Consider the following 13440-nt stretch of genomic DNA (forward strand, 5'->3'; position numbering starts at 1 on the left):
CCCTCCAGCATCTTCCTTGCCATGGAGCCAAAATGTTAGGACTGGACTGTGTAAAGCAAAGTAAATCCAAGTGTGCTTTACCCCCTGCTGGCTCTGACTACGGGCTTATAAAAATGAAGTGGGAACCTCCGCAGCTGTGGGCAGTAAATCCTGAACCGCCAAGGAGGCCAGTGTTACCTGCTTTCTCAGCTCACGGGGGGAAGTTGGGGCACTGATTACAAGTGCCTGCAGGGTGGGACGGGCAGCAGGCCAGCTGCTTGGCCTCGGGCACTGCCTGCTAGCCCAGCCCCAGCCAGCTGTCTCCTACAGACCTGCGGGGTGCAGAGACCCAGAGCCCTGGTGGGGGTGGGGTGGAGGTGTGCAAGGACCAAGAGAGGAAGAGAAGTAGAGGAGAAGGGCTGGGGTGGGCAGAGTGAGCAAGACAGCCACGTGCTGCTAAGGCTGAGGGGAGCCCTCGCATCTGGAGATCAATTAGCATCAATTACTGACTTCATTTAATTGTCGTCCAAGATGAATTTGTCATTTTTAGCTGGAAATTAATGGGAGACCTTCACCTCTCCCTGGCAGCAGCCGCAGAGCCAACAGCGGTCACCTCAGCCTCCTAGGAGCCCTGAATCCTGCTTGGGGTTGGGGCCGGGCGGGGGCAAGCAGCAGCGGGGCTTCTGCTCCCTGGGCAAGCTCTGGCCTGCCCCCAGCCCAGTCGGCCTGGCCCACTGCAGCCCAGGGCCATTGTGGGGGCCGCGGGGCCTGCGGAGCAGTCCTTTGCAGCCTCTGTCTTCGGCCAGAAATTAATTTGCTGGGCTGAGCATGTTTACCTTTTCCCAGCAAAGGCGAGACAGTAAACAGCGGACCGGCGGCTGAAATTGAATTGATAACTGCATCAACGTGCCAGATAACGCCTAAAATAATACGCCGATAAGGAAATTCGATTTGATTTGCTGCTGCGCATCAGATTGGCCCCATCTGTAGCTGCCTGTAATCATTTTCAATTGCGTTGGGAAACCTTATTTGTCCTTAAATATTTCTGTCATTTTTCATTGCTGGCGACAGATCCTTGGGCAGGTGGCAGGGGTGCGCTGCCTCTGTGGGCGCGGGGCGGCGGCCCGAGGAGGAGGGGTGGCGCGGACTTGCGCGGAAGGAGGCAGGGAGCGGGCAGCCGGGCGGTGACAGCTGTTCCTCCAATCAATCACACTGTCGACAGGGAGGGACGACTGGCTGGCAGAAATTGAGTTTGCCTCACAGGGGACGATTGAGCAAATTAATAGCCCATTAGCCAAGCAGTGACCTGAGAAATGAAGGTGCAGGGGTTCCTGCTCACTCAGGCCGGCTGGGGTGGGGCAGGGCAGGAGCAGGGTCTGGGGAGGAGAGAACTGGGGAGGAGGTGTGGGAAGAGGAGGGAGGGGTGTGAGGATGGGATGGAGAACAGATGGGTAGGACGTGGACTGTGGAGTAGATGGTGCCGGAGGAGCGATGTCAAGTCAGGGAGATGGGGGAGGGATGCAGAGGGTCCTAGGACAGATGCTGGGAAGGGAGGGGACAGAGAGGGCTCCTGACCATGTTCCTACCATGCCCTCTGGGACCGAGGACCTTGGCAAGAAACTCCTCTGCAATCTTGCTCCCTAGATGTTCCCTTTACTTCCTCTCTCCACTTTCCTGGAAACCTGGAAACATCACTTATATTCCCTGGTGACATCACTTCCCTGTAGTCCTCTCCAACTCCAGGTTCCTCCAGCCAGGAGGTGGGGTCAGTATCTCCCTTAGTTCCCACTGCTGCTTTCAGGCCACTGCGTCTCCACCCAGTGGACCCTGAGGGCAAGTACCACCCTGCATCCCTCACTGCTGTTATCTGCCTTCTCCATATCTGCCTAGGACTTTGACACTCACCTGTCACCCAGGTGACACCTGCCCTGATCTTGTCAGCTCCTGTTGTTTTTTCCTGTATTCCAGTATTCCACATCCTCCTGGAGGAACTTGCCAACAACCAAAATTATTCTGTGAAAGAACTCCCTCGCTCCCCGCCCTCTCATGGCCTTGGACCCACCCATCACACTTGATTCTCTCTCTCTCCTCCTCCCATCTCCCTAGACCACTTACTCATGGCTTCTAGCCTGGACCCCAGGGTGCGTCACTTCAACACCCTCTTGCCAACATACTCAACCTCCTTGTTTCCCCTGCCTTCTCCACAACCTAGCTTTTCTCCTCTCTGTCTCAGACATGCAGGCGGCTAAACGCAGCTGGGGAGAATCACAAAACCACGCAGAGATGTGCCAATAAAAATTCACAGTTTCCAATCTCAGCACTGCTAAGCAATCCTTTTCCATGCCCTTGGTCAGCTCTGTCTCTCCTTTTCCACAGAGACAATCCAATAATATTTTATTATTTTGAGTCCCCCTCCCCACCTTCTGTCCCTCTGTCTTACTGGGTGGTCGTACTGCCTATTTCACTCAGAAATTTGAAGTCCTTAGGCATGAATTCTATTAACTTCCATATCCAAAATGCACTTCCTTATTTCCTTTCAGTTTCAGCGGAAGAGGTATTCACTCTCCTGTTTTTGCTTAATCTCTTCTCCTGGACTTAGAATCCCATTCCTCTCATCCCCTGGGGAAGCTGTCCTGTTCTCCCTTCTCTCCTGCATCCTCCCCCTTCCCTTCTCATGTTCCCTCCATCAACACATACACCCTGTCTCCCCCATTACAACAATATCAACAGCATCCTCCCATCTCTTCCATATGGTCCCTTGTAGTTAAAGCCCTTTCTTTCCACTTTCCTTTTCACCTAAGATGCTCTAACACTTCTTTCTCTCCCAAACACTTCTAAGCTCATGGCAGTCTGGTTTTCACCCCTACCACCCTACTCTCAATCAATCTGTTCTCAGTCAGATAGATCCTCGATGGTCATCATTTGCCAAGTATGATGGAACTGCAGCTATATCCATTCATTAATTTGATAAACATGTATTGTCTTCCATGTGTTAGGCATTACACCAAGGTCTAAGGAAACCATGAAATCTGTGTCTTTATGGAGCTTGCAAGCAGGAAGCATGCAATAAACTAATTATACAAGTACTATAAGATGGAAGTTGTGTCAAAGAGAGGTGAACAGGGTCATGTGAGCCTATAAAATGGAGATTTTTCCTGCTCAGAGGAATCCAGAAAGGTTTCTCTGAGGAAATGACACAAGCTGAGATGTGATGAATAAACAGGAGTTGAATGGATGAGGAGGGAGGGAAGTGATAACACTGATCAAATGCTTACTCTGTGCCAAGCACTGTAGTATTCCTCCCTTCCCTTCGTTTTATAAATGAGGACACAGAGGTGTAAAAAGTTCTGTAACTTGCCATGGGTACCTGATAAGTGGTGGTGCTGGACTTTCCACTCAGGCAGTGCCATAGTGGAGGCCATGCTCTCCACCACTCTCCTTCCCCTGATGTTAGCTATCATCCTCACCATCATCTACTTCTCTCCCTGCACTCTCTGCATGATCTCTCTCTAGTTTCCTTTCCTCCATTCGTACCTCCAGTCCTGACCTGTATACATCACTGTGTACCAGGTTCTCTACTTGGATGTCCCACAGGCTCTTCAGCCTCCACGTGCCTGAAACAAAACTGATCTTCCTCTAGACCTGCTCTCCTCCTGCTTTTTCAATTTCAGGGTACGGCACCACCACCCACAGAACTCCCTCAATCGGCAGTCTAGACCCTTACCCTTGACTCAGGCTCCTACATGCAATAAATCAACATCGTAGCTGTTTTCACCTCCTAAGTACCCTCAAACCATCTTCTTTTCTCCATTGCCCTCGTTCAGACATCATCATCTGCAGTCTACTCTTATACTTCCTAATGCATCTCTCTCCCCTCTAATCCATTTCTATCTCTACAGCTAGAAGGATATTCCTAAAACACAAATCAGACCCTATCATTCAACTACTTAAGATCCTTCCGTGGCTCCCAAAGCCCACAGCATAAATCCTGAACTCCTTATCAGACAGTTTCTCTCCAGTCTAATATCCCCTCCAGCAATGCTGTGTGCTATGGCTGGGCAAGACCTAGGTCTCCACTTATTATTCTCACTGCCAATAATGCCCACAACATCCATCTCCCCATGGGCAACTTGTAACTCCTATTAAGATCACACTCAGACAATACGTCCTTTCAGAAGCTTTCCCTGATAGGGAACTCCTCTTCTTCATGCTATATTTCTTATATGTCTACGCCTCTATTGAGAGTTGGACTATAAAGAAAGCTGAGCGCTGAGGAATTGATGCTTTTGAACTGTGGTGTTGGAGAAGACTCTTGAGAGTCCCTTGGACTGCAAGGAGATCCAACTAGTCCATCCTAAAGGAGATTAGTCCTGGGTGTTCATTGGAAGGACTGATGTTGAAGCGGAAACTCCAATATTTTGGCCACCTCATGCGAAGAGCTGACTCATTTGAAAAGACCCTGATGCTGGGAAAGATTGGGGGCAGGAGGAAAAGGGGACAACAGAGGATGAGATGGTTGGATGGCATCACCGACTCAATGGACATGAGTTTGGGTAAACTCCGGGAGTTGGTGATGGACAGGGAGGTCTGGCGTGCTGTGGTTCATGGGGTTGCAAAGAGTCGAACTGAACTGAACTCAACACCTCTATTATGGCACACATCAGATAATATTGCAATTGTCTGTTTATTCATCTGTCTCCCCTGGTAGACCTTGAGCTTTCTGAGGGCAGGGAAGTTATCTGACATCCTGGTACACTCAGAACCCTGAACAGGCTCTGGTACAGAGTGGTAATGACTGTTGAATGATTCAATGACCAAGTTAATGCAGGAGGACTTGAAGGGACAGCAAGGGAATGTCCAGAAGGGGAGGAAAAGATGGGGTGGGTGGGGGTGAGAGGGGAAGAAAGAGAGGAAGGAAGGCAATCAAGGTAATGTTGAAGGTTCTTTCTGCTTAAATGAAGCCTGGCCTCATGGTCAACAAGAAGCAGAGGCTGCAGGGTTTCAAAAGGCAGAGACTCTCAAAAGACAGAAGCTCCATAACTGCTGTCCCAGAAAAATACCAAGTGTTCGTAGACTTAGTGGGAAGAGGGTAGGCAGTAGCTACACAAACCAGTCAGACAGTGAAATCCCGCGTCTAGAAACACCGACAGACCAGACACCCCCACTGGGACAGGCAGATAACCTGGTGCTTCCCCATCACAGAGCCCTCTGCAGCCCCTGTGCTGGCCCACCACCCGACCCGGAACCCTGCTGCTCTCTCTCTCTCAGCAATTTCCCTACCCAAGAAAGCTCTAAGGGTTTCAATTACCGGCGCGTGGGATTTAGTGCCCTGGGCTTCTCTGACTGGAGGAGATTTATTTGAAGGTTTAGTGTCGTGGAGAATTCACGTCTTCACTCCCAGGAGCCCAGCTTCCGTCCTGAGCCCCTAAATCAGGAACCAAGATGGGCTATTGTCACTTACCGCATTAGCCTCGTTAGCGGACCAGGAGGGGTGATTAATAGCAATGCACACACAGCCATCCTGCTCGCTGGCCGCTCTGCCGCTGTGCGTGACCTGGGGAGGGGGTGGGGAGGGGCTGAACCTGCTCCAGGATAACTAAGGAGACTGGGCTAGCGCCCCCACCCCAGCCAGGCAGGGCAGCCCCTGTGGTCCTTCTAGATCTGGGGACGGTTCAAAGCAAGCTTCGTCAGAGACAGCCCAGCTGGAAACCTCTGGGCCTGACTCTTGCATGAGGACAGAAGGTGGGTGGATGTGTGAGGGAGAGAGAAAGGGGTGGGTATGTTTATTATATGGGCTTCTCTGGTGGCTCAGCTGGTAAAGAATCCACCTGCAATGTGGGAGGCCTGGGTTTGATCCCTGGGTTGGGAAGATCCCCTGGAGGAGGCCATGGCAACCCACTCCAGTATTCTTGCCTGGAGAATCCCCAGTGGACAGAGGAGCCTCTCGGGCTACAGTCCATGGGGTCACAAAGAGCTGGACTTGACTGACAGACTAAGCACAGCACACATGTTTGTTTCAGTTCCCAAGCGCTCTTTGAGTGCTTATGACGGGGCCAGTGTGCATGGGACACAGGGGCACATGGAGAGAGGGAGGTGTGGGGAGAGGGGTGAATGATGGCAGTTTCTATGAGAGAGGGAGAAAGACAGAGGGGTGTATCTCTGTCATGAGACAGAGAGGAATGTGTGTGTGAGAGGGAATGTGTTTCTAAGGAGAGAGATGGTGGGAGAGAGAAGAGTGGTTGTATGTTTTCTTTTTTCTTTTATCCCCGCAAATTCTCCCCTCTATACACCTTCCCCTCAAACTTTTTGGAGTCATGCTCAATTGGGTTTGGATTTCAGTTTTGGGCAATTCATGCATTTATTTATCTGTTCATTCACCAAGTTGTTACTGAGCATCTACTGGCTTTTACCTTTCTGTGCCTCCTTTTTCTTACCTGTAAAACGGAGACTAATAGAGTGTTTATGATACTCAGTGATGTAATTTATTAAAAAATCTTGTGAGCACACAGAATTAGGAGCCAGGTGTGCCCTGGCACCATACCTGGTGGGGGGATCAGGAAATGGTGGTTAAAGAGCCAGGGCTCTTCTGCCAACCCTGTCTCCCTCTCTTTCTCTTTCCGTCTCTCTCTCTCTCTCTCTCCCCGCTGCCCTCTCTCAATCACAGCTGAGCCATAGTATTAATTATTAGAACCAATTGACTGTTTAGACTCTGATGTTTTAACTAATCACCACTAATGCAGACACTGGTGGGTAATCACAATCATTTAGTTCTCAGGCAAACCCCTTCTCAGGGCTGAGAGCAAACTGGAGCGGGGGTGGTCCAATGACTGAGGCCTGGGAATGATGGGTGGGGGGGATGACTGCTGCCCAGAAGGAGGCCCCTGTCTTGACCCTGGTGGCTCTGGCCCCCAGAGGGGGCCCTCTGAACCAGCCTGGTCCCCTGGGGCAAGTTAGCTGAGCCCTGTCCTGGAGGTGGGTTGGCTTCCTTCCCTATCCTCTTACTCCTCTGCGCTTTGGCGTTCGTCTCCCACTTTGACCTAGAATTCTGTTGTGGGAGTCTCCTCCAGGACCCACAACCCTGGACCAGAAATATTCCAGCAATGCCCCTTTTCTGAGTTGCTGTTCAATTGTAGCTCCTAACAGCCTGCTTCTAGGAAGGGTCCTTTAGACATAGGTTCAAGTCCCACTAGGGCATCAGAAGATGCTGACTGGGGTGGGACCCTGTCCCTTTTGGTTGAGGACCTAAGAGAAGAGAGCAGACAAATGTGTTCTGTGTTATTGAGTGTGGGGAGAATGCCAAGGCTTTGAGGTGATCTGAGATCTGTGTGCCTGAGGACACCTATGCACCTGTATTGCCTCCTTCACCTGCAGGCCTCAGAGCCCCAGCCTACACAGAGCCCTGCTCCACCCTGAGGCCGTGGCTCATCCTACACCTGCTCCAGCCTTGCTGGGGAAGCCAGACCCCTAGAACTTCAGGGTGGAGGCCAGGCAGGGCAGGACCATAGGGCCCAGATGTCCTGGAGGGGGTGGCCTAGATGCCCATGGCCAGTAGGTGTCGCTGTGGCTCCAGCACTGGGAGGGGGTGTCAGGCAGGGGGCTCTGGAACAGGCCTAGGGGCTGGGGGTCCTTTGACTTTTCCCACCCCTACCTCAGGCCTTCCTGCTAGGAAAGCTTCCCCACTGCTTCTCAAACTGGAAGGTGTCTGTGGGACATTTGGGAGTTCATGTTAAAATGTAAATTTTCATTCCACATCTCTGGAGCCTGTCCCAGGATTTTGCATTTCTACAGAGGTGGTGAAGCTGATGCTGCTCATCTGTGGACCACCCTTTAAGGAGGAAGATCCTAATCTCCCTGGCTCCCTAGTCAGGGGATACTGGCTCTGCTCCTTTCCAAAGCCAATGCTCACCCTCCTTCCTATTTCCTCAGTAAAGCTCCGAGTTGTTCAGTTGCTAAGTCATGTCCAACTCTTTGTGACCCCATGGACTGCAGCATGCCAGGCTTCCCTGTCCTGTACCATCTCCTGGAGTTTGCTCAAACTCTTGTCCATCGAGTTGGTGATGCCATCCAACCATCTCATCCTCTGTCAACTCTTACTCCTCCTGCATTCAATTTTTCCCAGCATCAGGATCTTTTCCAATGAGTCATCTCTTTGCATCAGGTGGCCAAAGCTCCCAGACCACAGGCCAAAGGTGACTATTAGGATCCCCCTGCTTTTTTGGATGATGGGTTCAGGTGGATGGCATGAAGTAGGTTTCTAGGAAGACTCTGAAACAAAATTTAAGCCCAATCCTCTGAGTCAACTGAGCTCAAATCCTAAACTTCAGTCTAAATTGGAATCAATCCTAATTCCCCCACATCACCCCAGTTTCCACCTTCAGAGCTAAATCTCACTGTCAACCTCAGCCTAGTTCTTGAGCCCCCTTAAGTCCAGTACTTATGCTATCCCTTGCTTCAATCTTGCCCCAAGACTGAATGTTCTCTTGGCCTCTCTGATGACCTCCAGGTCCTCTGCTGTACTTTCCTCTGGATACTGGCCTGAGCCAGGTCAGCGGGGCATTAGGGTTTGGGGATATACGCCTCCATCGAGCTCATTCAGGCCTCAGCAATGCTCACGCATTTGCCCTAGGCAGAGAGGAAAAGCAATTCAGCAGTCCATTTGAGAACAGGCCTCCCTCACTCTTCCTGGAAGGCCCCTTGCTGCTGGGGAAATGTGTCTTACCCCATGTCTTCTGTTCTAAGGACTCCATTTCCTGGATGTAGGGTAGGTAGGGAAGAATTACTTGCACTAGCCCAGCCATGACTGCAGGTGAACACGGACGATGTGTGTGCGTGTGAGTGTGAGTGTATGGGGTGAAGTGCAAAGAGTGGTGAGTGGTGGGGTAGGCAGACAAAGCACCCTCTAGGGCTTTTCTTCTAAATCAAGGTTTCTCTAAGGGATTTTCCTCTCCCCCAGCCCCATCTACTCTTTGGCCCTCCTTGGTACTCCAGAAGCGGGTTCTTAAAGGGGTGATAGTTATCTGACCTGGATCAAAGAATTTACCCCTTTCAAGTCTGACATGTTGTGATTTTTAAAGTAGGAATGCAATTTTTTTTGGGGTTTAACCTGTGCTGCCAGGCTAATATGTTCTTAGTTCTCCAACCAGGGATCCACCTGGACTCCTGGCAGCGAAAGTTCGGAGTCCTTGAGACAGGGAAAGGTAAAAGTATTTGTCTGTTGCTAGTAAGCTTAAAAGTGAAACTTTTGGTTCCTATAGTCCAGTGCTGTGTTCTGTTGACTACACTAAAACATCTGGCCAAAGTCATCCATGTGTGTGCGCTTCAGTCCTGTCTGACTCTTTGCGACCCCATGGACAGTAGCCTACAAGGCTCCTCTGTCCATGGGATTCTCCAGACAAGAACACTGGAGTGCGTTGCGATGCCTTTCTCCAGAGGATCTTCCCAATCCAGGGATTGAACCTGCGTCTCTTATGTCTCCTGCATCGGCCAGTGGGTTCTTTACCACTCAGGAACAAAAACTGACCAGGCAAGACAGTAGGTCCAACGGTCCCCTGCCTGCTGCTAGGGCTAATGCATGGGAAGGAATAGGGAAAGGGGCTCGCCTCCCTTTGTTGAACTGTGGGAATGGATGTGGGGGTCTGCAGAGGGGGAGGAGACTGGGTAGGCTCTTTTCCTGAGTCTGTGCTGTGGGTTCCTACTGGGCTTCCGTGACCAGGAGGGACAGCCAGAGCACACTTACCACAGCAGCTCTGGACCCAGTGCCTCAACCAGAAACACCTCCTCTGCCCTCACACTTGTGGCCTCCTCCTCTCTTTTCACATTGGCATCCCCCTGTACCTGTGCGCTCTGCATTCTGTCCTGGTGGTTCAGTTGTAGGGAGACTCCTGGGGCTAGGGCTGGGCTGAAGGTAGGCAGTGAGCGTGAGGAAGGAGGCTGGAAGGTGGCACGTGAGTTCTGGGATCAGGCAGACCTAGTCTTGAAACCCAACTGACACTAGTGGCCACGCGTGCACACTTTGGTATCTTGATCTGAGTCTTCATTTCCTCATTCCTAGAGACTGAGGATGATAACACAGGCCCCCCAAGTTGCTTTAACAAGTGAATGAGACAAGTGGGCAGAGCCTGAAGTCCAGAGACTGGCGGGTCTCGGCGTGTCTTCATGCCCTGCCTGGGAGCATCTGAGGGCGTGGGAGTGCCGGGGGACAAGGTTGACCACCTGGGAGCCTTGGGAGGTTCTAGAGCCCCTCCTTCTGTGCAGGCCTGGCTGTCCCCCAGGAATAGTGGTCAGTGGTCATCAGGACAACACAGGCCAGTGTCATGAGGGAGGCAGCTGCATGGGGGGTTGGGCTGGAGGTTATGTGCCAAAAGGGTCAGAGACAGCAGGGCAGCTGGGAGGCCTGGGCAGGCACAGCCTGTCACCAGCCACGCCATGGGCCTCTGAGCCCTGCCACCACCAGCACGCCCTGCAAAATGTCACAGCCCAGGGCTTCCATGTGACAGTTCTCGGTTCTGATTGTGTAGTGGGGCTGAGGGAGGACCTGGGTGAACACTACCCTGGCTCAGGCTGGGATGCTCAAGGGAGAGTCTGCCCTCTGCCCTCGTTTCTTCCGTCCACTGGTCTGTCCCTTCCTTTGTCTTTCTTTCCTTTCATTTTTAACATGTTTGGGAGCCAGTGCTCTGGGTGTTGTGGTGAGAAGTGCAGCTCTGCCTCCACAGCTCTGAGGCTGGGCACAGAAGAGGCTGAAGTGAGAACGGCTAAGGAGGAGAGTGAGGTCATGGTGTGGAGGAGGGGAGGGCTGCCTGGAGGAGGGGGTGCTGGAGGTCTGGAGTGTGGGATGGCAAGAGTAGGAAGGGTGGAGCCATGACCAAGACAGAGGCTGAGAGACAGCCCAGCAGGGCCAGTGTGTGTGGCTGGAGTAGAAGGAGAATGGAGGGAATGTTGGGGTCTGGGAGATAAAGGTCATTGGTAGTTTCCCTGGGCCTTCATTCTTAGGCATTAGAGGCTAAGGTGACTTCCCTGGTGGCTCAGACGGTAAAAACGTCTGCTTACAATGCGGCAGACCTGGGCTCGGTCCCTGAGTTGGGAAGATCCCCTGGAGAAGGAAATGGCAACCCACTCCAGTACTCTTGCCTGGAAAATCCCATGGACGAAGAAGGTTACAGTCCATGGGATCGCAAAGAGTCGGACATGACTGAGCGACTTCACTTTCACTTTACTTTCAGGGGCTAAGGGTGAAGCAGGGGTAACACGGCCTTGCCTTGTAAAAGCTGGGAGGACTTATAGGCCCCTCCATATTATTGACCCCTCTTGATGCTTGCACAGGGAACAGAGGCTGGTGACAAGAACAGTCCTTTGTGGAAGGCCACGTCTTGGCCGTGTCTGTCACTACCCTGAGAGCCAGGCCTGGCCCAGCATGAAGCGGCCTGAGCCTCGCGCTCAGTGGGATTATTACTCCCATTTCACTGACAGGGAAACCGAGACTCAAAGATGTCAAGCAAGATAGAGGAAGCCCCACTGCCAGCATGCCATGGAGTGGGGAGCTGAAGGGCCCGGTTCCCAGCCAGGCCTGAGGGGCGCTCTGGGGAGACCACTGCATGTCTGGCCAGCCACCCACTGCGCCGCGTCTCACCGGCGCACTGATGCTCTGGCCACACAGGGTTCTTTCTGTTCTCAACTGGGCCATTTCCTCTCCCCTTTGGGTTTTACACATGTTGTTCCCTCTGCCTGGTAAACCTCTTTTCAGAGCTCAGCTTCAAGGTGAGCTCTTCTAGAAGCAGTGCTGTCCGAACCTTTGGACTCCATGTCCCCACAGCCTCCGGCCTCCCTTGTCACACTGCCGTTACACCTCACTGGTCTATTTTCTCACCAGGCCTGGCACAGTGAGTGACGTCAATTGAGTGACTGAGCAGAGAGGGGGGCTGATGCTGGTCCCAGCCTTCCTGTTCCCTGCCTCTGGTGTCAGCAGTATCCCCTCCCCTCGGCCTCCTGGGTTAGCAGTACTGGAAAAGGGGCTGGGCTGCAAGAACAGAGCTGGTGCTGAGTACGGCCCTGGGTCTGCTGGGAGCAAGCCTTCCGGAGGGGGCTGGTGGAGGAAGCAGAGACTCACTCGAGTTCAAGTTCAATGCAAGACCTGGCCTAAAGCTGTAATTCTTCTGGGTCACAGGAGAAGGCCCCATAGGGTTGGGTGAGCACTGAGGAAAAGTAGGGCTCCTAGGTGCTCCACTAAAGGTTGGGAGGAGGCATTTGAGAGGCAGGCCCTGGAGGATGGGGGATACACAACTTCATGGAGAGCAGAGGATGGTAAGCATGAGAGCAGGGGGGTGGGGGGAGCAAAGGCGGACAGAGGGAGGGACTCAGTCCCTACCTAGACTCCTTGCCCAGCAGGCCCTGGGCTGCTCACCCCACCAAGGGCATGTGTGGGTGATTGCCTGGGGGGGATGGCCCTCCTGATGTGAAGAGTGGGATGTCATCCACCGCCTAAGGGTCCTGGCACCAGGTGCCTGCTTCCCAGCTCAGGGCTTCCCAGAGAAAATGTATTTTCCGAGGACCATGCCCTACTGCGGGGGCCAGCACCCTCATGGTCACAGAGCCACACACATCAGCCCCATTATGCTTTATTCAACTCTGTTCTCATATCTGGTTTTGCCTTGAGCCCATGACCTTCACCCACTTTTCCTACAGCATTCTGTCTCCCAACTTGCACCAGGGCCCGCAGCCTGCCCGCCCTATCCTTGCAGCCTTAACTTAAACCAACTGACTGTGGACACCCCTTTTCCCTGCGCTGTACTCCCACCAGACCAGGAGCCCCCTGAGTGAGGGGTCTGATCTTAGAATCAACTTGTTCTTTATAGTTCCCAGTGTGGATGTTGTTTTTAACACCCTAACCCTAAACCTAACCTTAAACCTGTGTCACAAGAAAAGAGGAGACAGTAATCCTGCCATCAGGGGCTCTTGGGAAATATAAGTGAGATGAAGGTTGACATACCTACACCTTTAGGAGGTGGATATTCTTGTTATCTGTATTTCACAGATAAGCACACTGGGGCTCAGAGAAGCTTGATGAGTTGTCCAAGGTCACACAGCAGAGAAACAGAAGGGCTGCAATTTGAATGAATGCTCCCCTAATGGTTTCACTCTCCAGCTTTGGGGGATGTGTGGTTTGGTTGGAAGTAGGGATATGGAAGTCATGTTGTGGAGTCAGGAAAGTCTTCTTTGCCTGCTTAACTTGAAGCAGGCAGCCCGGCAGGATGTCAGAAAGGAGAAATAGTGGGAAGAGGCATGCCTGATGTCAGGGGACTCTTCGGGGAGAATACATGGCTTTGTCCTCACCTGATGCATTCTGGGAGAGGAGGCAACCTCAGGCACAGGAAAGGCAGTGTGAGGTCTGGTAGAGAAGTGCATAGTGGTGAAGGAGGCCTGAGATCACAGGGTCTGAAGGTGGGAGAGCCATGGGAGATGGGTGGT

The 13440-nt window shown here is 52.3% G+C and overlaps 1 protein-coding gene across 7 annotated transcripts in view; it reads right to left on the reverse strand.

The window, feature by feature from the left end:
* Nucleotides 1–13440, reverse strand: part of RNF220 (ring finger protein 220) — a 266770-nt gene that overhangs the window by 47338 nt on the left and 205992 nt on the right. The window lies entirely within an intron of this gene.

This window comes from Cervus elaphus, chromosome 20 (assembly GCF_910594005.1).
Source record: "Cervus elaphus chromosome 20, mCerEla1.1, whole genome shotgun sequence".
In the NCBI taxonomy this organism is placed as follows: domain Eukaryota; kingdom Metazoa; phylum Chordata; class Mammalia; order Artiodactyla; family Cervidae; genus Cervus; species Cervus elaphus.